Source organism: Canis lupus, chromosome 14 (genome assembly GCF_011100685.1).
Source record: "Canis lupus familiaris isolate Mischka breed German Shepherd chromosome 14, alternate assembly UU_Cfam_GSD_1.0, whole genome shotgun sequence".
Classification (NCBI taxonomy): domain Eukaryota; kingdom Metazoa; phylum Chordata; class Mammalia; order Carnivora; family Canidae; genus Canis; species Canis lupus.
The window spans coordinates 29,630,509-29,656,664 of record NC_049235.1 but is presented as its reverse complement, the minus strand read 5'-3'; the positions used below and the strand labels follow the sequence as shown (position 1 = coordinate 29,656,664).

General features: G+C 35.5%; 1 protein-coding gene and 1 non-coding gene across 8 annotated transcripts in view; both read left to right on the top strand.

The window, feature by feature from the left end:
* Positions 1 to 26,156, top strand: part of DGKB (diacylglycerol kinase beta) — a 701,584-nt gene that overhangs the window by 3,433 nt on the left and 671,995 nt on the right. The window lies entirely within an intron of this gene.
* Positions 7,470 to 7,611, top strand: LOC119867748. The gene has a single exon (XR_005369837.1). It is a non-coding gene; the product is annotated as a small nucleolar RNA SNORA57 (small nucleolar RNA).

Genomic DNA, 26,156 nt, shown 5'->3' with positions numbered 1-26,156 from the left:
TTTAATAAATGGTGGGCTAATGATTAGCTCTTAATCACTTTGCCCCTTTGTTTTATTATAATGGTACTCTACCATGTTCTAGTGGAGTGAGCTTGTTGAGAGTGTTTGAGAAATTATAACAATCAGGAGAGAACTCCCTACTCTACTGATAACCAAGATTGGAGCTACCCAAATTAAAACCTGAACTGACCCCAAATCCAAACAAGGTGTATTCAATCATTCTAATTTCAGTGTTCTGCTCTGGCTTCATAAACCATGGGAATGAAGTTGGGGACATCTTTGCCAGGAAGGAAAATGATGGACTTAATATGGGAGGAGAGAAGTTGGAAGACCTAAAAACCAGGTGGAGAAAAAGAAAATAAGAGGAGGCTTATCATGGTAGAAGACTGGTATGAGAAATTTTCCAGACACTGTGTCCTGAGGGAGGCTAAAAAACAAACTCTTTGGACTGCATGGGGGGTAGATAGATAAAGCACAAATTTAAAACATCTCTTTAAGTAGCTGTAAGGTCTGATTATAAAAATCAGATTAGGCTTGTCTTCAGATAATCTTTACACATTTTTTTTTTAAGAGTAAAAATGAGGATTCAAAGGAAAGTGAGGAGAAATGCCTGATGATGACCAAAGAGGTAAAACAGTGTGTGGGAATATCATGGATTCTTGCATAATCACTTTCTGAAAATTTGCCAGGAAATGAAAGGCCATCTTTAACTGATGAGGATAAAAACAAAATGGTTCATTTAGGTAAAATCTGAAGTGTTAAGGAGAATACCGTGATTACTGTCACTTGTCTTCTTATCACAAAAGACAAACACTAACAAGGAAAGAATAAAATGAAAATGTTATGGGCATAACGCCAAACAATATTTTAAGATTGGTCTTTCTCAGCATGCTAAATTTAAACAGCTGAAATTCTTTTTTAAGTATTATCTGAGTCAACAATTTGAAATGAAGGATTTGCCTTGAACAGGGAATCTGTATTGCATTGTAAGTTTGAAACACAATGTCCTTGACTCAGTTATTTTTTGTTGGCAATATGCCAATCACTCCAGAGCAAGGAGCACAAAAATTATTACCTTCAAAATTGGAGTATAAATATATCTGCTCCGTAAGGAAAGTTAACGAACTTTGATGGAGCTCTGCAAATACATTTACATTGTCAGCCCGGATTCTTTGTCTTGTCTCTTGTCACTTGTGATGCTGCAGTTTTAGGTTAGGAATAGAGTTGGGAAAATCATCATCGAGGGTTGATTTTTGAACGTGGTGCTTTGGCTCTCTTCCCCTTATAGTCCAAAAATAATGACAGGAGCTGTTGTTGCATGCTTGCCACATACCAGTTGCTTGTATAAGCCTCTTGCGCATTATCTTGACAATACCCTTATAGGATAATCCTATTATCATCTTCATTCCCATTTTATAAAAGAAAAACTGAGGCACAAGAGGGATAAAAGACATACTCACAGTTAGGAATTAGTAGTTATGGAGCTAGGATATGAACCAGAAATCTAGCTCGAGAGCCCATGCTTTTAACCCAAGGGCTCCATGTCCACTTATTAAGTGTTATTGACTTTTTATAACCCTCTGCAATTCATGCCATTTTTTTACCTCCTTAGTCTCTGTTTACACCTGTCTCTCTCTATGATTTCTTTCTTGACACTCATATTCTGCTATCCTTACTCCATTAGTACTTCACCTCATGATGGGTCTTTAAGCTTTTGCTCTAGCATCCCAAACTTCCAGGATTCTGTTTGGATGCTACCACTAGCTCAGCTGTCCTTTTCTGTTGTTCCACTGAGACTGGTGCTTTCTTTTATCGTTGAGTAGGTCACAAGGGTTGGAATAATCTATTATCTACTTTGAGGGAGGAAACCAAGCCTTACTTAACTTCGGAATGTAAGTGCTGAGCATTATGTCTAATATAATATTAAAACTCAAAAGACAATGGAATTCAAAGCTCTAATCTAATTCCCTGAAGGGATCCAAAGTTCCAATTCCACAGTCTTTGCCCCTAAAATGACTAGAGAATGGTCTTTCAAATCCCAAGTTACAGGTCTGAGCCAGATAGCAAATTTTAATTAGTTGAACTCATAATTTGCATAAAATTACTCAAAAGGCATTTACCGCCCCCTGTGGTAGTGCATATTTAGAATACAGGAGACAATATGTTGGAATATGACACAGTGCTTATTCAAGACCACAATATTGACATTTGTAATGATACCTAATTTCTGGTACTAATGTATCTTGAGGAGGGAAAAAACAAATATTATTAGAATAAATGATTCATCAAAGATATTTTGCTTTTTTCAACCAATAGAATGAAGTTGTAAAAAGGTGCTTTTGAAAAATTGTTTCTTGAATTCTCATTTTCCTTGAGGAAAAGTCCTGAGAAGATTTTGATTTAGTCATAGCTAATAAATATTAAGTCATATCAGGAACAGACATTAGAAAGCTGACTACTGGTAGAGAAACATGAAAAAAATGAATAGTGGGAAAATCAATTCCTACTCTCCCTCCCGCAAGGAAGCATTTTCAGTTTATGGGATAATTTGGATCTTACTAATGATTTGTAAATTTCTTTCATTAAGTATTTAAACATTATAACAATGTGAACTGGATGGGCATAGCCATAGGGCTTTCCAAGCATAGTATTGTTTTATTAAAGTATCATCTTAGGTCAAATAATTCTATTTTATTCTTTTTTTTCTTACTTTACTCTCTTTCTAATCCACACAAATCGGTTGTCAAATATACAGTTGTAACCAGGGAAGAACATATTTGATGAGATGTGGAGATGTATGATAGCGATTTAAGATCCCTTTGGAGTTTCATCAAAAAAGTTATCTGAGGATGAGAATACCCCAGTGAAATAGCTGGGTCTTCCATTATAACATTTCTTTTTCTTTATAGTAACTTGGCTTATATCATATTTTGATTATTTGTGATGATGGAATTGTGGTTAAAGGTGTGGAGAAATCGACTCCATGTAACATTTTTCGATATGCAAAGATGCTCATTTGAATTTCATCATTTCCTTCTTAGGCACTGTGATATAGGGGTTAACATTTATTCTTTGCATTCAAATGGCTTGGCCTCAAATCTTTACTACTTGGATGACCTTAAGCAAGTAACTTAAATTCTATGGTTTATATTTCTCTTTGTAAAATAGGGATAATGAAAATAATATCCACTTCATGGAATTATATGATTTAATCATGTGTGTAACAGGCTTAGAATGGAAGGAACATAATAAATACTAAAAAAATATTAGCTATTACTATTTTCTGGTTGATATTGTCTCAGGTAAAAAGTAAAGAACTAATAGCAAAGCAAATGTGCTAAATAAAACAGAAATCTAAAAAGCTGTTTTCATTTTAGTTTTATATTAATAAAATATGAAACTCATAAAATCTACCAAATGTTATAGAAAACACCCTCTTTAAAGGGTCAGCCTTACTTACAATTTTGCCCAAATGGTTTTTATTGAATTATTAAAAAAGGGTAAGTGGTAACAAAGATAAATTAGATAACACATGCAAATACTTCCAGGAGAATGGCTGGCATACAATCAATCTAAGAAATTTTAATTCTTGTCCCTTTAGCTATCACCATAATGCTAGGCTTTTCTTTTTCTTCCTCTGACAATCTTAAGAGGTAGTCACTCCTAAGAGGTGATAGCTATCATCCATTCAGTGTACAAACTGATATTCGATTTTCATCTATATAGACTCTTTTCCCATTTGTACTTATGCAGATTGGAAAAATAGGACCTCTTATGTGAGGAAATCTGTTATTACCTAGATTGACTCCTTTTTTGAGTCATATGAGTCATATGAACTGGAAAGGAGGAAGAAATAGAGGTACTATGGAAGAGCATTACAGGATTCTTGACCTGAAAACAGAACTTCAAGCACAAGAGATGAGTTTGTAGTTTACTCAGCGACTTGTTTTGCTGAGACAGAGAATGTAAGAAAATGTTTTTTCCTGGGCTTTTGACCAAGGAATCCCTTCACTGGTTATTTAATGAAAAAAATAAAGACTGGGGAATTCTTAGTCGCCTGCCTTTCTTAGTGTTGTATTTTAGGGATTGTAAGTAATGCTCAGCTACTCCTGGGAAATTTTAAGGTTCATATGAATAAACACAGTTATTAAAACTATCTTAAGAAATGGAATTACTGACACCATGATACAGTGCTTTATTTTATTTCATTCTTTAGTCCTGGATAGGCTACTTTGTTTCGGGCAACATGCCAGGCTCAGGAAAGGAAAGAGTAAAATAAGGGACAGACTCCTACTGTACTGAAGGTACCTCAGTGAAAGAGAAAGACAGAAGCAGACACACCTAAACAAGGAAGCAAATACATGATTTATTGTTGTTATATTAAGTATTATGAAAGAAACAAAGAACTGAAATAGAGAACAGAGGTCCTGTTTACTAGGGAACAAACCGGTTTCAAAACTCATGAGAACCACTTCCACACACCTCCCCTCCATTATCCTTTTTTTCATTATAGAACAAGTTTCTGGTGTTGACAGTGAGCAGAAGAGGATTATACACCTGAAGTAATCCTAAAACCAAGACAGATGAACTCATGGTGAATCAGAATTTTAGAATTATTGAGCAAAACATTTTCATTCAGTAAGAAACATGACTCCCACATTGCTTTTCCCTTTACCTTTCTATTACAGGATTATTACGCTTGTGGCAGCTTTTAAAGATTAGAAAAATGCAAGGACTTAATGTTGCTTAGTAACTTGTGTCGCCTGTCATTTTGGGTTGCACATAAACAACTTGTAACTTCCCCACACTTGTCCCAAATTACTAGAATTGAGAAAGAGCACACAAGCTGATGAGTCACTTTGCTATCCTGTTGTTCTTAATAAGAGTTCTGGTTACCAGGATGGGTGCTTTATCGTTACATAATGTTATTTGCCACCCCATATGTCAGAACTTTCTATTTGGCAAATAGAGTTTCCTTCCCTGTCGCCCACTGAAGAAAGCATAGCATAACAGCTATTCAGGGCAGAAGTATTGTTGTGTTTGGGTTCCTGGTTTTGAATGTACTCTAAACTTTATCAGACTACATAGTGAAGGTGAAGTGGTAAAGGTTTTTGATCTTCACGTGGAAATTTTACTTCAGAACTTCTAATGCTTCTATCATTCAAGCTACTTGCATAACTTCTTGCTGGTACTTTGAGTGTTCAGGTAACTATATTATCTTTGTTAGAATACTTTCAAAGGAAAACAAAACAAAACAATGATTTCAATGAGACTATAATAATATTGCTATTCTTTATGGTTAGATGGTGTTTTCTAATTCTTAAAATTAGAAACATTATAAAAGAGAAAACAATAAGATTCTGTTGGATTTAGCATATAAGTCAATAGTATGGGAGTACTGTATTGATCAAAATTTTTTTCTGCACTATGAAGTTTCAAAGCTGTATTGAAGGAATTAACACCTGTGTCTTACCTTAGGGGAGAGTCCTGGAAAAAGAGAGTAAGCACACCCTCTGTTTCTTTAACATTTGTTTTGCTGATCCTAATTAGTTAAAATCCAAACTATGTTAAGACATAAGGAAAAATTGTTTGGTGAATGCTATTATGTGTGTTAAAAGAAGAAAAGAGCAAGAAAGCTTTCCTTATCTAAACATTAAACAAAGTTAAATACTTTTCTATTTTAAGGACTTCTTATAGTTCTTCAAATTCAAGTGTGTGTTGGAATCTCTAGGAGTAGGATTCAGTACAAATTTCCCTGATTTTAATCACAGAATCCCTCCTTTTGGGAGCATCTATTAATATCTCTTTGAAAACCTCAGAGTGTAGTTTACTGGCCTATTGACATTCAATTATTCATTTAAAAAAGTTTTAAGCATCTCTTGTACATAAGAGAAGTAAGTTCTGGAAAAAAGATTATGAATAGAACCTGGGCCTGACATTAAGTAGCTTCTAATTTGGGGATTAAGGGAAGACACATGGGTGTAGAAATTATAACACCGTTCTAGAAGATAGATGAGCAGGAAGTACCTAGTAGGCTGCTATAGAAGATAAAAGTAAGAGAATAAGAAATTCGTTACAGATAATTTAGAATTTGAGTTGGGTCTTGAGGGAAAGTAGAAATTTTTTTTTGTAAAGACAATAAAAACACTTATAAAGATATATTCAGAGATCATGATTCTCTTACTCTTATGTGAAAACTAGTACTCTTTTCATTCATCCAAGCATAACTCTTGAGTGAATAGGTGGCTAACATGAATAAAGAAATTGGAGAGCAAACTGGGAAAAAGATATAAATTTGGTGATATGGATAGTAATTGATTTCTTTGAGGTAGATACAAATCCCTGTGAAAACAATGTAGGGTGAGAAAAAGATAACTTTAGGAACAAATCTTGATGAATTTTAACAGTTTTAGAGTATCAGAATAGATACAATATCAAAAGTGAAAATGAGTTGTCACAGAGGAGGAAGACAATAGCAGAAATCTGTGATCTTCCAAAGACTAGGGAAAACATCCTGTAAGAAAGATAAAGTAATCATCACTGCCAGATGTTGCTGAGAGGTTGCGATCAGGAATAAAAAATAACCATTGGATTTGAACACAGGGAGATCATTGGTGATTTCAGCTAAAGATGTGTTGCCATGGTGATTGGGGTGAAACCCAGGTGAAAATGTGTTAAGGAGTGAGTAGGAGCTCAGGAAAAGGAGGCCGGGAGTGACTCATTGAAAAAGTTTGTGTATGAAGGTTTGAAAAAAAAAAAAATAGAGTTGTTTCTGGAGATTAACGGAAGTTTAAAGGAGCTTTTCTAAGATGGCAGGTTTTTTTTTTTTAAGATTTTATTTATTTATTCATGAAAGATACAGAGAGGAAGAGAGAGCCAGAGACACAGGCAGAGGGAGAAGCAGGCTCCATGCAGGGAACCTGATGTGGGACACTATGCCAGGTCTCCAGGATCAGGCCCTGGAGATGGCGCTAAACCACCCGGGCTGCCCAGATGGCAGTTTTTGAGCACGTTTAGATATCTATGAGAAGTCTAAGTGATTAAAAAGTGTGCTCTCCTTGGGTTGCCTGAGTGGCTCAATCAGTTAAGTGTAGGCTCTTGATTTTGGTTCATGTCATGATCTCAGGGTCATGAGATCTAGCCTGTGTGGGGTTTGGGGCTCTGTGCTGGGCATGGAGCCTGCTAAAATGCTCTCTTTACTTTTTCCTCTGCCCCTTCCCTCGTCTCACACTCCTCTAAAAGAAAGAAAGAAGAAAGGAAAGAAAGAAAGAAAGAAAGAAAGAAAGAAAGAAAGAAAGAAAGAAAGAAAGAAAGAAAGAAAGAGAGAAAGAAAGAAAGGAAGAGAGAGAAGGAAGGAAGGAAGGAAGGAAGGAAGGAAGGAAGGAAGGAAGGAAAGAAAGAAAGAAAGAAAGAAAGAAAGAAAGAAAGAAAGAAGAAAGAAAGAAAGAAAAAGAAAAGTAAAAGTGTACTCTCCTCTTTTTGATTGGGATTGGGTATGTGATCCCTGCCCCCATAATGTATTGAGGTAGGGAGAAAGGATCCCTCTGTACCAAGTCTTTGGTACCTATGGATTTCAGTCCACCAGTTATATCCTCAAGTACCAGGACACAGGTTACAAAAACATAAGATTCAGAAAAGTAAAGAGATTTTTAAAAAGATTTTATTTTATTTTATCTTATTTTATTTTTTATAAAGATTTTATTTATTTATTCATGAGAGACAGAGAAAGAGAGAGAGGCAGAGGCACAGGCAGAGGGAGAAGCAGGCTCCATGCAGGGAGCCCGATGTGGAACTCAAATCCGGGTCCCCAGGATCATGCCCTGGGCTGTAAGGCAGCGCTAAACCGCTGAGCCACCCGGGCTACCCTTAAGATTTTATTTATTCATGAGCAACACAGAGAGAGAAGCAGAGACGTAGGCAGAGGGAGAAGCAGGCTCCCCTCGGGAAGCCCAATGTGGGATTCAATCCCGGGACTCCAGGATCACACCCTGAGCCGAAGGCAGACACTCAACGACTAAGCCACCCAGGTGTTCCAGTAAAGGGACGTTTGATGGAAACCTAAAAATGTGGATTTGAATAGGTTCCAAGACATGGAGTTTGAGTTGACTTTGATCCAGCCATAATAAATCTATAGAGAAAGAGGAGAGAAGGGAGAGAAGGGAGAAATCTGAATAGGTAGATAGGCTTTGTAGTGCTAAATTGAGGATAATTTTGGAATTCAAATTCCCTTGGCAGAATTTGAACAAAGTGGAGAAAGTTTGAAGTTTTTGGACAAGGTTGGAGAAATTATTGACCAGAGTCATCTGCTAGGATCTGGGTAATATTGGGGGAAAGGGTGTTTGAGTAGATGGTCCTGACTTTACAAAGATAACACTTAACATCAGTATGTGATTCCTTTTAACTGGGGATGTGGCATTAGAAAATATAGAGCTCATCCAAGATGTATTGTTTTATTTCATTTTGCCTCTTATTTTTATTTTTATTATTATTTTTAAATGATTTCTGTTGCTTGCTTTTTGAAAATATTTTATTTATTTATTCATGAGAGACACAGAGAGAGAAGCAGAAACATAAGCAGAGGGAGAGGCAGACCCCAGGATCATGACCTGAGCCAAAGGTACTCTCAAATGCTGAGCAACCCAGGTGCCCTCCTTTTGCCTTTTATATTGTTATCACCTACCGTCTCATTATCATCTGTCATCTTCTTTATCACTTCTTCAGATTTAGAAATTCAGGTGTTGATTTTCCTTTGTCTTATCTCCTGTTATCATTATGATTAATTAAAGTAGATAGGTTGGCAAGTCAGTTAGTAGCCTACAGAAATTCTTAACTACCTTACCTTCATTGGCATCCTATTCCATTCCACACTAACCATTGGTCAATGACCCTTCTGAATCTTGATATCTGAAAGTTCTCATCTTTAAAATCATGAATTACAAAACAATAACCACTTCATTCTCTCCACCTCCCACCACTCTCCAGTGTCTTGACACACCTTGTTTTCTTCGTGACTCTCTATTCATTTTACCATCTTCTTGCTATCCAGGCAAGACCTAGTGTACAACTTAAATAATTCATTTGCCCAATTCTTCATTTCTTTGTACTCTTCCTTCCATTTCACACCTGGAAAAATCCTTACCCTTTCTTAATTGAGCAGTTTGGCTTTCCCTTTCACTTTTTCAATGCTATTGAAAATCCCAAAACTGAGAAAACTGATGTCATAATAAATTTGTGATCTCCCATCTCAGTGTGACCCTGAAAATACTTCGTAGTGCCTATGTTTTATTTACCTTTCCATTGTCCATAGCTGACTTCTTGTAAAGCTCTCCCACACATGTACTTGGTGTTTCCTTAAGAAAAGAAAAGGTTTCATTTCCCTCTTCCTCTTTGTACCATTTACTTTTATTTTTGGTATGGACATTTAAACATTTAAATTAAATTTAGATTTTAATTAAAAATTATTAATATCCACAATTACATCTACCCTTCTCCCCACTGCCCCCCCTTCCCATACACTAGCTTTTAGACAAAGTTTCATAACATGGCCTCTCTTTATCTTTTCAAGAATGTCTATTGCCACTGTATTCTTTTCCCATCCAATATTTCTTTGACATTGAGCTACATAGAATATCCTTTCTGCCAGTGCTCCTTTCTTACTTTACTTACATTCTCATTGTGTCTCTGATTCTTTGTTTTCTCTGTGATTTCAACAGTACCTGGAACAAAACAGGTATCAAAAAACAAACAAACCCTGAATGAATAAGTGCACTTTGAAAATGCCTCTTTCTCGATTGAGGGTGATGAATCATCTCATGAAGCATTTCCCTGGGTCAACATTGTTTTTCTCTTTCAGTTTACTCTAAATAGAGTGCTAAATGACCATCTATGTTCTCTGAAATATACTGTTTCTTGCCTCCTCTCTATCCGTTTTATAGTATAGTTTGCATTGATTCCGAACAAGTGCCTATCCTTCAGCATGTTTTCCCCTTGGTATGTAGTGGTAATAAATATATTTATTTATATAGAGTAGTAATAAATACATTTGCTTATTCTAGAAATAATATTCAATCATGTTATTCAGTTTTGAAGAATGAGATTCCTCTTAATTTAACAAACTGTAGTAATTGGTGCTTTATTTCTACAATATTAGCAGTTTAAGCTAGATTTAGGCATTTGTTTTATTTGTGACACAATCCATGAATTGATATTCTACATTCACTTGTCAACCTGGGCATAAAGAAGTGGAAGGATCAGAGTTGTTTTCAGTATCTGACAATAACAAACATGGAGACTTTGAGGGCTTATCGGAAGTAAACAGTAGGCTAAGAGGTCACGCATGGGGAGAGAATAGAAAACAATCTAGTCGATTTTCCCCACTGCTATGTCCTTTTTTTCAGAGTCCCATTTAAGTGATGATGTACCAATAACAGAAAGAAAATATTTTTCTCAGTCACACGAAATACTTATTATAAGTGTGAATGAATACTTACAGAAAATGTTTATCATGATTTCTGGGTATAATTCATGAGTGGGTGGTCATTTGCTCAGATCCTTGCTTTCTCATAGCCCTACCCTCCCTGCATTCTCTCCACAGAACCAGATATCAATTAATAAAATAAATGAAGGGATCCCTGGGTGGCGCAGCGGTTTGGCGCCTGCCTTTGGCCCAGGGCGCGATCCTGGAGACCCGGGATCGAATCCCACGTCAGGCTCCCGGTTCATGGAGCCTGCTTCTCCCTCTGCCTGTGTCTCTGCCTCTCTGTCTCTCTCTGTGTGACTATCATGAATAAATAAATAAAATCTTAAAAAAAAATGAAATAAATGAAGGCATTTTTAGGAGAAAAGCATGACATATCAAACCTTAGTTTCAAAGTGGATTTGTTCACACAGTACTCTAGTCTACTTTGCAAGTTTATGTTTTTCACTTATGTGTAGCTTTAGAAATTATAGAATTAGTTTGAAATAGCTTTTGGATTTCTAATATTTCTTTTCTATATAGTTTTGCCTAAGTAATATAAATAAGGCTAGCTGTGACCTAAAAATAGTATACTCGGTCATTTTGCTAAGAACACAATATGGTATGTGCCCTAATTAATTTTATTTGTGGGATATTAAAAAGTATAACTTCACAAGGAAATGAAAGCAGCATTTTCCAAATGGAAAGAGAGGACTTTCAGACTGGGACCCCCTTAGAGCTTATGGCTAGGTAAATTCTGATAAGCTGATATATTTTTAATGTACATATATTTGATTTTTTTCCTCTTTTTTATTGGTTTTAGCCATTACTGAAAGAGGTATTGTATCTATGATATTTATTACAGGTCAAACAGGAAAAATAAATTGAAAAAATAATTTTCAGTTTGTAGAAATGATTTCTTTGATAGGTTTGAGTTGAAGAAATTGGAGATCAAGTTTCCTTTTGCCTTATGTTGTACAGATTCCACTCATTCCACACTTTTTGTTTTTGTAGGTTCAGGGCGAGATTTTATATTCTTATTTTAGGACTCTTTTCTTTCTACTTTCTACTTTTAATTGCCAAGAAACTAAGTATATATAAACAATTCATTGATTCCTGTGAAGACTTGGGTTGTCAGTTAATTAAAATGAACAAAACATTGGTGACCTACTACTACCCAAAGAATGCTCATTCTCTATAAGCTAATATGCACTGCTGTCTTTCTTTCTTTTTCTTTCTTCTTTCTTTCTTTCTTTCTTTCTTTCTTTCTTTCTTTCTTTCTTTCTTTCTTTTTCTTTCTTTCTTTCTTTCTTTCTTTCTTTCTTTCTTTCTTTCTTTCTTCTTTCTTTCTTTCTTTCTTTCTTTCTTTCTTTTCTTTCTTTCTTCTTTCTCTTTCTTTCTTTCTTTCTTTTTTCTTTTCTTTCTTTCTTTCTTTCTTTCTTTCTTTCTTTCTTTCTTTCTTTCTTTCTTTCTTTCTTTCTTTCTTTCTTGATTTTATTTATTTATTTGAGAGAAAGAGTGGGTTGGTGGGGAGAGCGACAGAGAGAGAGAGAAGCAGACTCCCTACTGAGCAGGGAGCCCGACATAGGGCTCAATCCCAGGACCCCAGGACCCCAAAATCCTGACCTGAGCTGAAGGCACTTGCTTAACTGACTAAGCCACCCAAGTGCCCCTTCACTTCTGTTTCTTCAAATGAGTATTGATTTATAAAATGAGCTTCCTCTCCCATCTACTTAGAGGGTGGGGAAGATTTTCCAAATGGGATTCTTGCTAGGCTATGGTCAAGCTTGTTGCACCGGAAGCTGGGTTGCCTTGATGAAGCACAAGAAATAGAACACAAATGTGTGAATACATCTGTGGTGCAGCAAGGCTGTCACTAAAAGGAGGAAGATTGGTGTGCTGGGGTGGCCCCACACCCAGATGGTTGTAAAAGACCGAAATCCCACATCTTGTACTGTGCTGACTGGGAGGATTCCTTCCTCTGCATGGTATTCTGGTTATATTGAACTTTGGCTTTGACCTTGTATGGAATAAAACAAAGCCTCAGGGAGCATCTACTCACTTGCATTCTTAATCTTGTGTTTATTCTTTGCAAGGATCATTTGCCAATATAATTGTAAATCAAAGTGAAAGCCAAACATAGTTGAGTCATGACCCTAATTCTTGCCATTTCTAGATCCTGAACAAGCTTTTTTGTTCTAACCAGCTTAGACTCAATGGAGATAAAAATGATTTTACTGGACTAGTTTATAGACTCATGGCTACTTCCTGTGCAGCATCAATACTTCCTGGTTTCTACAACTGGAGGATGTTCCTTTTTGTCCAAATCCTACCTACCAGAGTATAAGCTATATAGTCTTATTAAGTGTTTTAAAAATCATTAAGCTTAGAAAAATTCTAACAGGTCAGTAAATATTACAGTTACCAGCTCTTATTTACTTTTCTTCCTGATTTAAGTATTTAAATAAAAGGACTCAAACACTACCTACATGTAGCCAACCTTGAAACTAAACTTCATAGCAATGTTCTGCATTCTAAGTAATGGCCTATCCTTGTAACTTTCAGGTGTACGGCTCTTTACTCAGACATAAAAATAAAGAGGGTCAGTTCTTTTGGGTTTAAGATACTCCATTCAGAAGTAGACTCTTTAAGGGGTTGGCAGGTAAATATTGAAGTCTGAATTGATATAATGGTGCAGAAAATTTCAACACTGGCATATGGAACAAAGGTAAGCCAGGTGTTAGGAATAGTATCCACGCTATCATGCTTACCTTTGGAGCCTCTCTTCCTCCTACTAATTCCTTAGCCAATTATACTCTGCCATCAATATACACCTGTACTTAAATCGGTCTTAAAATTCATTAATAATTTCCTAATTACCAAGTGCATTTACTTTTTATCAGTTTTTGCTATCTTTAGCCTCTTTTTAGAATTTGCCATATTTAAATACCTTCACTCACTGTTGCAACTCTATTCTTTGTCATTGTTAAGACTGCAGTACTATGTTATTTCTACTTATTCAAGCAGTCAAAAGTTATTTGATGAATTCCATTTGCCAGGCACTTGGAAACGGTGCTAATTAAACACATAATTTCTGTCTCCGGTGACTTTATAGTTTAATGTAAGTAATTGATATTAATAATTTATTATTTGATTTAATAAATATATTTTGAGCCACATACCTGGTGCCAGGTTCTATTCTAAAAATGCAGTGTAGGGCACCTGGGTGGCTCAGTGGTTGAGCATCTGCCTTTGGCACAGGTCGTGATCCCTGGGTCCTGGGATCAAGTTCCCCATCAGGCTCTTTGCAGAGAGCCTGCTTCTCCTTCTGCCTATGCCTATGACTCTCTCTCTGTGTCTCTCATGAATAAATAAATAAAATCTTAAAAAAAGAAAGAAAGAAATGCAATGTAAAAAGAGTTCATGGAAAAACTTATATTTTCATGGAGGAGTGAGAAAGCAACAAATATTTAGCGTAATTTTATGTATACATGCCATGAAGAAGAGTAAATCGGGACAAAAGGAAAGGAAGTAATAGAGAGTGGGTGCTATTTTAAATAATGTTCTATTTTAGATTTATTAAATATGTCCCATTCATCCATGAATATATTACATTTGAAATGCCTTGAAAATATCTGTGAGGTGTTGATAAATAGGTAGTTGGACACATGAGGCTGAAATGCAAAAGAAGTTGTTGCAGACAAAAATGTGAGAGTTGTGCATAGACCTGGGGTCAGGAGAGATCATCATGTAAGGATCAAGAGGAGATAGAGAAGAAGGTCCAATTCTGAGCCTTGGGGAAAACTGACATTTTGTGGGATAGAGAAGAGGTAGAAGAGTCTACAAACATAAGCAAGAGGGAACAGCAGGAGAAAGCCAGGAGAATGTACACTTCCCTGGATGCCAAGTAAGTAGTCAATAAGAAATAAATGTTACTTGTTCCTGAGAGGATGAGCAAGATGACCATGGCTTGACCATAGGGATGGGAACATTAGGTCTTTTTTCTTCTTTTAAAGATTTTATTTATTTATTCATGAGAGACACAGAGAGAGGCAGGGACAGGCAGAGGGAAAAGCAGGCTCCCTGAGGGGAACCCGATGTGGGACTCCATCCCAGGACCCTGGGATCATGACCTGAGCTGAAAGCAGACACTTAACCACTGAGCCACCCAGGTATCCCATGTTAGGTCTTTATTGATCTCTAAAATTTCAGTTGAAATTTCAGTTGAATGGTGGAGCACAAGTTAGACTGAGGCCAATTAAAGTGAGAATTGTTGGTGTTGAAGTGAATGAAGAAGAAATCAGGTAACGGTACAAATCAACTGGAAATTGCACCTGAAATTAATGGTCCAAATATAACTATTATTTGTCCTTGTCAAGAGGGTTTGATAAGCCAAATGAAGAAATTATTGTAAACTGAGGTTAGAAGTATGACTTGATATTAATTAGAGAATAAAGCAAAAGTAGAAAGGCTTGAAAAAAGACTATTATTGCAAGGCAGACTTGAGGACTCAAAGAAGTTCAAACAGGTTGGAGTAGGTATGTCTAAATGTATATGAATCTAAAGAGGAGTCAGGTAGCACAAGAATGTTTTATTTTTAGCCTTAGAGCATTGTGCATAATGATTAAAGGGAGGTGGGGATATGTGGACCACATTGTCTTTTGATGAGATTGCTCTACCTCTACTGTGTATAGGGTGAGTGGTAGGTTGGCCAGATGGAAGTTGGGTAACCCATTAGCAGGCCATCTTAGTAATAAAGGTGAGTGATAATTTTAGCCTACATCACAGCAATAAAGGTGTAAATGGAGAAAAAGATAACTCTTAGTGATATTTATGAAGTGAAATTGATAATGCTTATGACAGTCTGAATATGCGTATATGAGGAAATGTAATAGAGAACTCAAGCATGACCCCTAAACTTCTGGCATTTGCAGTAGAGAGGCAGTGTCTTGGCATTAACTGGGAGAGAATTCCACTGCTTTGCTGTTATTTTTGTAGGTCTTGGTGGATTTAGTTTATACATATTGAATTAGAAAGACGAACCATTTTCATCTGCCAACTAGACTTTTCTATGTATATATCCCACTGACTACTCAAAAATATTATTAAAACTGAGTCTATCGTCATCCCTCTAAAATTTCTCTTGCCCAGAATCCCAGACTCAGTCATCTTGAAATGTCTTCTCTTCCAAGTGCACTCTCAGTTTCTGTATCAGCAGATTCAAATTCCATCTCTTGATCTTTCCTGATTGTTCTCTGTCACATTTGGCCTTCTTTTTACCCATACTAAGCAATTTCAAACTCCTTACTTTCACTTGACTATACTCTTAACCTGCTATGTGGTCTTTTTAATTCTTCCTTGCTTGATACTTTTATCAGTTTCCATATATAAGATTCTGATTTTTCCATGCCCTTTCTCAAAATAATTCAGTCTCTCCTCTATTACTTCCTTTTTTTTTTTTTTTAAAGATTTTATTTATTTATTCATGAGAGACAGAGACACAGAGAGAGAGGCAGAGACACAACCAGAGGGAGAAGCAGGCTCCATGCAGGGAGCCTGACGTGTGACTTCAATCCCGGGTCTCCAGGATCACTCCCTGGGCTGAAGGCAACGCTAAACCGCTGAGCCACCGGGGCTGCTTGATTACTTCTAAATAAGCTGTAGATACACCTTGGCCTGGTCTTCACCCAAAAGAAAAACAAAAACAAAACCTGTAGATTTTTCTTAGCCTGCCATTCTGTGGACTACAGTGATTAGGGACTGCCTAGTTTAAATCCTGACTTTAATACTTACTAGTTGTGATTTTGGCTGAGTTATTTAATCACAATTTTCTATTTTTTCAAGCTGGATTAAAAATAGCAACTCATTTACATGGTTGTTTTAAAGTCTAAATCCATTAAATTCTCTTAGCACAGTCCCTGGCACAAAGCTCGCACTCAATTAATGCAGCTTCTATTATTATTCTGTTAGCCTCCCACTATGTCCTCTCTATGTATGCAGGCACATTTAACCACTTCGTGAGCATGCCATTTATTTCTCTTTTGTGCCATTTTATACTCCTTGTATTCTTCTGCCTAGAAGGCTTTCTTCCTTTCTTGGCAGTCTCTCCCCACAACATAATTTCTTCCTGTCTAAATCTGTTCATCTCTTCAAGGATCAGATCTTTTCTCTCCCCAGGAAACATTCTTATTTTCCCCAGCCTGACTTCTCCCCGATCCCAGGTGTGGTTACCCAATATTTTTATGTATGTTGACATCTGTCTTATCAGCTCCTTGTATATAGTTAGGTATGTAACTTTCTTGCATCTACTAAGGGTGGTCCTTGAGTAGAAGGAGTTTATTTGTGCATTGTCTATAATTTTTGCAGTATTAGTGAACAAAAGATTGCAGTGTTAGTGGGCAATTCCCTCAGTTGCCTGTGGATATTCTATTTTCCTTCCCACACAGACTGGTTTTGGCTCTATTCCTCATCGAGAAACATCAAGTTACCTGTCCCAGATCTTTTCCTTAAGGACAGGAGCTTTCAAGTCAGCAATCTGCTAAACCCATCAGGGCTAATGTGCTTTCAGTGCTCTCAGGAACTTTAAGTGCATTTAACTAAGCCCTTCTGGCAACAATGGCTCTGCTTTTATGTTCCAAGTTGTTAGTTTTGTTTTGCTTTGTTTTTCCCAGTTATACATAATTTGAAGAAAGTAATTTTAGGAGAGGTACCTGAGAACCAGCTTAATACTGTTCTACTCAGAGATCTCCAGTAATTGGTTTCTTTAAAAATAAAAAAAAAAAGTGTGACATAAAAAAAGAATATTTAATATCTTTTCTGTTTCCTGACTAATTTCCTGTGGTCTAAGTTCTGCCGAGCCATGGCCTTTGGATTATGAGCTGCCTCTTTTTAGGATGTTCCAAAATCATGAATCAGGATTGATTCTTATTTTATCCATCGCTATACTTGGTGGTAACTTACACAGCCTGAGACGAGGGTTTATTTTTCCCCTCTGAAGGTTTCAGGGATGTTTTTGTCAGGTTTTGGAAAATGTGCTCCGGGAGCAATAATAAATTGAGTGCTGCCTCAGAAAGTCAGGCTGTCAGGGAACATATTTATCTCCACATTTGGGAAGCAGAGCAAAATAAGTACAGACCTTTTAAAAACCTGCGTGGAAACTTTTTAAGGTAAGGGAGATCAGTCTGACATGGCTTTATATCCACTTTATAATTTATGGGCTACATGGATGTAAAGAATACTCAAAAATCCACGATCATTTGAAGGTGAACATTATTTTTTCCTGTAGTAATGCAGTACTGAGGAAAACGTGATAGTTAAGTGGTTCTGTTTCATTCTGTTTCAAGAAGAGATATAATGGTATAAGAGAAATAAATAATTTTATTTAAGAAATATTTTCCTAGGTTTGCCTAAAGTAGAAGTCTGCCTATTTTTGTAAATAATATATTATTGGAACATGGATGAAGTACTTTGTTTGCATATTACTTTTGGCTGCTTTTTCACTACAACTAGCAGAGTTGTGTAGTTGAAATACAGACCTTTTGGGTCACAAAGCCTAACATAGTTACTCTCTGGTTCTTTTTATTATTATTAATTATATTATTATTATTATTATTATTATTATTATCAGAGAGATAGAGAGGATGAGAGCATGCATGCTTGAGCAGTTATAGGGGAGGGGCAGAGAGAAAGAGATCTTAAGCAGGTTCCACTCCCAGTGGGTGAGCTTGACAGGAGGCTCAGTCTCAGGACCTCTGGGATCATGACCTGAGCCGAAGTCAAGAGTCAGATGCTTACTCTCTAATTCTTGAAGAAAAAGTTTGTTTCCTGGCCCAGAAGGAAATTTTGTCACAAAGGAAGATTCTACTCTTTTCTCTAATGACATTAATAAGAAGTTTGCTTTCATTGTGAGAGATGACAGGATTGTAATGGGGCATCTGTTTATTAATTGGATGTCTTACTCTACAGATGTATTTGTTTGTTGGATATAGTTGGATTTAGAATAGGACAAAAAGGAAAAGACTAATATCTGCCTCATCCAGCTGAAGTATTTATTAGGGTCTTAATTGAATATCACAGATTTAGGTATTGTTTGCAGAGCTCCTGAGTCTACTTATGTGAGCAAAATATCCATTAAACCTCTAGGTTCAGATACTCTCTTATAAGAGGTTTCCAAAAAGTTACTCTCCAATTTGTTCAGCAATATGAATAGTGACAGTGGTTAATGTAAACTTTATGGCTTTGAATGTAGACTCCTAGGAAAAACTGTGCAGATTTTATCTTATTTATTTTTTTTTTTAGATTTTATCTTTATCTGTTACTTCTAACTCTATCTCTGTGTGAAATGTGTGTGTGCATATTCATCTATCTTAAATATTTCTTAAAGAAACTGGAGAATCTGAATTTATTATATATTTCATGTATCTACAGTTTTGGTGTTCTAGTTATGCATTTGTTGTTCACTAGCACTCATTAATATTCATTTAATCAAATATTAGCAGTGTGCTAGGTGCTAAAGGGGAGCAAAAAGGCATGTTTCCTAACTTCATCAAAATTTCATATTTGGGGAAGATAGACATTTCATACAGTACAAACAAATTACATACCTGTATCTTTTTTTTTAACCTTTTTATCTGAGAATAAAGGCATAAATAAGTATAAGGCTCCATGAAATGTTCACAGATTGCACACACATGTAAACAGTTCAGACCAAGGTGCAGAACATGCCCCCCAATCCTGTTGGTGTTCCTCCTTGGCCCCACTTTCCAAGAAAAACATGGCCTGACTTCAGAGATTCAAAGCTGAAGTTTCTAAAACATTGAGTTTCTGATATTTATAGATGGGGAAATTTGCCCTTCTTTGAGAGAAATCATTTGTGGTGATCCTGAGCATGTGCACTCCCTCCAGGCAGGGGCCTGCTGAAGCAGGACAGCTAGTTGTCCCAAAGGGAGGATGTGGTTTGCAGACCCACTTGGATCACTTTGTTTTTTGTTACTGGCCTGTCCACTGGTAAAAGAGCTTGCAACACTTGCCTTTTTCCATCTCTTGATCCCAATTTCAGTGTCTTTGTATTTTTGTCCACTCTGAGGCTTTTGTACAAGCTAGTGTTATAGTATATGTAATTTTTATATATAATTATATAGATATTATGTATATTCCTTTTGTTGTACTTATTTATTTAACACATACAGATTAAAGCACATACAAATTTAACATGTTCCATATACAGAAGATAAAAAGAGTTTTTTTGTTTTTTAAGATGTATTTACTTATTTTAGAGAGAGAGCACTTGTGACTGCATGTGAGTGAGGGGGTTGGGGCCGAGGGGAAGAGAGAGAAATCTCAAGCAGACTCCCCACTGAGCATGGAGCCAACATGAAGTTCAATCCCATGACCCTGAGGTAATGAGCTGAAATCAAGAGTCAGGGGCTTAACTGACTAAGCCACCCAAAGTGCCCCAAAACAGTTTATTGCAGGGGGCCATGATTTGGATAGAAGAGTCCCAGAAGCTTCCCCTAATAGAATAACAATTTAGCTAAGACAAAAAGTGAGAAGTTAGGCAAAGACAAGAGGAGAGGCAAAAACATATCCCAGGAACATATTTTTACACATTCATAAGTACACTAAGTACTTCACTTTAACAATTTTATCAATTGATTTTCTTTCCTCCATTTTTATATACTCAAAAGTTTGACATTTAACTTTCCCATTTTAAAAATTTCAGCTATCACCTTTTATTGAATTCTCAGATTGCCATCACCCATATTTCATATAGAAACATATAAAAGGAATCATATATTATAAAAACCTTAAAATGGGAAATTCAATGCTGCCTATCACTCTAAAACTGCCCCCCCCCCCCCCGCCACCTTCTTTCTGTTTTTGTGGAAGAATTTTTGGTTCTTGGGTGGAATCTAGGACCTTAGTGTATACTCTGACCATCCAACACCCCCTTTTCAGGCTAGCTTATCAGTTATCCATTCCATTCTTGCTCTTACTGTGCACCCATGATTCTTCTTTCTCCCTCATACTCTCCAATATACTCATATTTAATTTCTGTCTTTTTACCTCCAAAACCCACTACTCTCTCTTTTCATCATTCCCATCTGAGACCACCAAAACCTCTTGCCTAGGAAATATCTGCTAAAGTTACAGCTAAATCATGGAATGAATAAATTATGGGAATAAAAGGCACAGTATGAGGATATAGTCAGTGGTATCATGATGGTGGTGTATGGAGACAGATGGGAGCTGACTAGTGATGAACAGAGCAAACTGTATAAACTTGTAGAATCACTGTGTTGTACACCTGAAATGAATTTAATGCTGTGTGTCAACTACACTCAAATTAAAAACTGACTTTCATAGAAATATAAATGGACACATTTCAGTGACTTTATTCAACTCATTAATTAGTGAAAGAACTAGTAAAATGTCAGAAATGATTCAAAACAGATTTAGAAGATGTGAGATTTATAGGGCCATTTAGTTAAAGGAATAAATAAATGAATTTTCTAAAAGATACCAAAGTAGTTGTGGCACCTGGCTGGCTGAATTGGTAGAGCATATGACTCTTCATCTCATGAGTTCAAGGCCGACATTGAAGGTAGAGATTGCATTAAAAATGAAAAAAATACAATAAAATAAAAGATATAAAAGTAGTTAAAGTTGGGGCACCTGGGTGGCTCAGTCAGTTAAGCATCTGCCTTTAGCTCAGGTCATGGTCTCTGGGTCCTGAGATCACCTTCATTGGGCTCCCCGCTCAGTCAGGAGTCTGCTTCTCCTTCTCCCTCTGCCCCTCCTCCTGCTTGTGCTTGATCTCTCTCTCTCTCTCTCTCTCTCTCAAATAAATAAAATATTTAAAAAAAAATAGTCAAAGTTATACAAGGCAATAAGTAATATTTTGGTTATGGTATAGAAGTCATTGCAGTCATTTCTCTTGAACAAAAAAATAAAAATTTTCTCAGAGAATGATCATTGGAATTTCACTCAGTTCTAACCTTTATTCTGAGATAGTTGCAACATGTTTTTTTTTTTTTTTAATTTCCTAGTCTTATTTTTTAAAAAAGATTTTATTTATTTATTCATGACGAGCACACAGAGAAACAGGCAGGGACAGAGGCAGAGGGAGAAGCAGGCTCCATGCAGGGAGCCCGATGTGGGACGCGATTCTGCGATGGTAGGATCAGGCCCTGAGCCAAAGGCAGATGCTCAACCACTAAGCCAGCCAGGCGTCTCAGTTGCAACACTTTCTGATAAATAGTAAATAAGAAGTTGAACAGAAGTGTGTAACCCTAGAAAAGCAGAAAAATCTCCAGTCAGGTTATGTCTGGTATACAATACCCAGCCATTAAATTGAAATGACACTAGTAATCCTTTTGCCAAATCCCAAATGCAGACCCAGGTTTATGTCTTAATTTTTCTGCACACACTCTTAATTATTAATGTATTCTATAAAAAATAATGTTCTTTTGACAGTGTTATTATGTAGAAATTTAAAACGACTTCATAAAGAAAGTATCTTAATCAAAATCAAACATGAGCAATTTGGGGGGAGAAAATACTTTTTATTTATATAATAGGTAAAAGGTTAGTTCCTTCAGTGTTCAAAGATATACAAAAAATAATTTTAAAGATTTCAGAGTCATAAAAATAATTCAGCAGGGCAAGAACAATCAATTTAGAGAAGTGATTTTAATGGGCAATCCTGTGAAAAGACACCCAATCTCAATTATTGTCCCTGAAATAAAATGATGACCACACACCACTGCCACCCATAGTCATATAATTCAACAGTTGCTCATCAGACTGGCAAAATTTAAAAGCATTTAACAGTACCTAGTATTGACAAGGGTATAAGGAAATTGCTGTCTAACTATCAAAAATTCTGCAAATGCTGTGGAATATTTGGAAAGCAGGTTGCTATAACTTTTTAAAATACAAATTCCCCATCATTTTTGACCTGACATTATTATTTTTTATTTATTCAATAAAGGTACTATAATATAAAGATATATGGTAGAGATTTTTTTATTGCATCGTTATTTATTATAGCATAAAACTTGAAAAATAAGAGCAAATGACATCAGTAGGGATATGGTTGAGTAAACTATACTTTAATATTGTGTAATGCTCTGGCTTTCATAAGGAATGAGTTATTTTCTATGTGTCCATTCCATTTAAAAATAGTTAAATTATAGAATGTGTAGCATATGATCATATCTTTAAAAAATAAAATCTAATAGCAAAGCAGTATTCCCTGTATATGAAGAGGTTGTAAAAGTAGAGAGAAGTTATACACAAAGCTTTACCAATGTGTAGATTAGGTGATGAGTTGATATGAGGCTCCTAAAGACATAGTTAACTTTGATACTTCACCATTTTGTTAAAAAGAAAATTAATTTTACTATTATACATATATTTTATTCTATTATAATATATATAATTCTGCCCATATTCTCAAAATCTCTCAGGGGCTTTTTATGGAATTAGAATGTAATCCAAACCTCTTACTCCCATCTATAAGTCTCCTGTGGTTGAGTTCTCATTTTTTTTTTTTTTTTGAGTTCTCATTATTATTCCAACTTGATTGAGCAACTCAAGCACTCCTTAGCTGCATCTAGCAACAAGAGCTGACTTTTAGTTTATTTTACAAAGTTCTGGTTCTTTCTTACCTTAAAGCCTCTCCACTCACCACTATACCTTCTGGCTGGAACCACCTTTCCCATACTCTGGTTTATTAAGTTTAAATGTCACTTCCCTAAAATTGCCACTTTGATCCTTCAATAAAAATTATGTCCTCCAGTTATTAGCATGAAGATTCTGAGGAATGTAGGTGTTTTTCTAAATAGAAACCAAGTTGAAAAAAAAAAAAAAGAAACCAAGTTGATGCCTTATGACTCTCAGAATTACTAAATGAAGATTTTGAGTATGCTGTGCAAAATGAGCTAGATAAATATTCAGCAAATGCAATTTTTTTAAAAATAGAATCCTGTTACTAGAGTAAACAAGGATCTTGCATACAATTGTCATTTATTACTTACATGAAAGCTTCTGGATTATTTCATATTAAAAGAATTTCAACTTGTCACACAAGTCTTATGTGGTAAGATTATTTCAACATAGGGTTAATTTACCATGGACAAAATGAACATTCTTCCTTGATTTTTCATCCCAGCTGTAGGAGCTGTTACTATGAAGGTTTTTATTTGACATAAGAAAGGAGTTTCACAAATTTGTTTAGTAACATACCTATTTAGAATCATAAGCATTTTCTTTGGACTTTATAGCCCTAAGTCTTTTCAAATAAAAAAAAAAAAAGATTTTGGCTTCTTGGATTAGAACTTTCTGAAGACATAAATATTTAGATAGACTGCAAGGAGGTTCTGACAAGATAAAGTATGAACTATCCAAATAACTTGGAAGAAGAGCTAAGTGCTTTATATTTAGGGAGCAAGCTCCCATCTGAAGTGATAGAAATGGTCTATCTCTTTCAAGTGATATATCTAAGCACATTCCTTAACTGAATGCAGAGTGAAAGTTTACCATATTAAATTGTTTCAAAATTAGACTTGGCTAGCTAACAGAAACAAATCAGGCATCTAAACAGGATATCCTTTACCTCAGGTCATGAATATTTTGAAATACATTAATATAGATCACTTTTGTTTGTCATTATTTGGTAAGAGTTACATTACCTTGAGCTGCGGTGTGTCTTGATGCACAGTACTTCTTTAATAAAACAATATATCAGGAATCTGTATGACATTTTGTTCTGTCTGGTAACATGAGGCTGTAAGCATATCATTTATTATTATCAAATAAAAGAATGGATTTTTGAACACTGAAATATAACAATTTATAGAGCTGTAGCATATATTTTGATGGTAGTGTTTAAATAGATCTTGTTGGCTTTTGATACAAAGTTGAATGGCCTGGGGGCTAGTATTATAGCCCATAAACTAAAACCTATGCAAGATTCATAATGAATTCAATGGGAGGAAAGGAAAGTTAGTTTGTGAGATATTTTAATAGATCACATGAGATAAACCATAAATATCGATTCCTTTCAAATTTTTTACCCAATAAAATATAGTTCATAAGGACTCTTTATCAACTTGCAAATTATTTAGTAAAATGTGCAGTCATGTAACTACTCTGTCATAATCTTTTAAAGCTTCAGTGAAGGAACATTAATGCAATTGCAAAAGAGAAAGATGAAGCAACTGACAAAAGTTTTGCTCTAAATCACCATTTATGAGTGCAGATGAAATAAAGAAACAGGTGGAAGTGGTAATTTCTGAATTGTTATTGGCATGATCTTTTCTGGTTTGCCTGACTTATAGATTAATATGTGTAAGGGTCAGATATAAAGAATTTTTGTTGACAGATTGTATTTGCATATGTGCGTATTTCATGGATAAAATATTACTGTCTTTTTTCCACTCTTATTGGGCATTCCCAAAATCGCTGTTAGTCAGAATGAAAAATCTATTTTTGCTCTTCTATAAGGCACAAATATGAACTCTTGTTTGAGTACATATTCCTACAGACTAGTCACTACAGAGTCAAAAAGTCATAAAATGATAATCAATCATCAAATTTAGGGGTTTGATTTAATTCTCCTATACATGATTTCCCCCCAAAACAAATCAGCATATTTTCAAAAGCTTTCAAAGCCCTGTTGTTTGGAGAACTTGCACTGTGGAGAATTATTTTATTATTTCTTGGAAGAAGTTTATAATGTAAAGTTACCTCAGGAAATAAACATTTATTAAGCATCTATCACAAGCTCGGCTTTGCGGAGAACATTTCAAAACAAAGGTATATGTAAGTTATAAAGTACTGACATACAAAGCTGTGCCATAAGGGTGGCAGAAATGCAATGCCAGAGTTATTGCCCAAAACAGATTGTTTCAAAAGAATATTTTGGTAGGAATGAGACCAAGAATTTGGCTGAATTTCAGCAATAATATTATAGAGGGTAAATTACACATGTGAATCCTCAAAGACTTCAGTGACCGTATGTGGTACATAGTTATAAAACTTCCCCCCAAGTATTCTAGGATTGGTACATGAAAGAAAAAACTTTTAATGAATTTTGGTCCTTTAATATTTAAGTTTTTCACATGCAAGTATAAAAATATTAATGTCTTTATAATTATATTCCCAGTTCTTAGTAAGTAAAAAGCATGGAGATACTGAAATTGCAGACATTGACTAATTTTTATCCCCTGAAAACAAAATTTGGTGGTTGTTACTAATGTAAACTAAATAATGTACAGTATATAAAATATTTGGTTTGACATATAGGTTAATTTTTTTATGGTGTGATTCACTTGCTTATGTATATTTACACTGAATGTACTACATTACAACTTATATAACATCCACAATATAGAACTGATATGGTGACACTGATACTAAATAAACATTAAAACCTAAGAAATACAAGTAAAATGAGTTAGGAAAGTTTATTGAGTTCTAGCTTTACTCTTTTTAGTAGGCAAGGCAAAGATGAGGACCTGATCATTATGAGTCTTATTATTTACTCAAATGATGCTTAATAGTGTATTAGGAAAGATATTTTCTTTTGCCCAGTGCTGGTCATTTTGAAATAAGATGGTGTGCACATGTGTGTATATGCACACACAAATTTAAAATATTTAGTATGTAAATTGATATATTTTAGGTACATACTGTT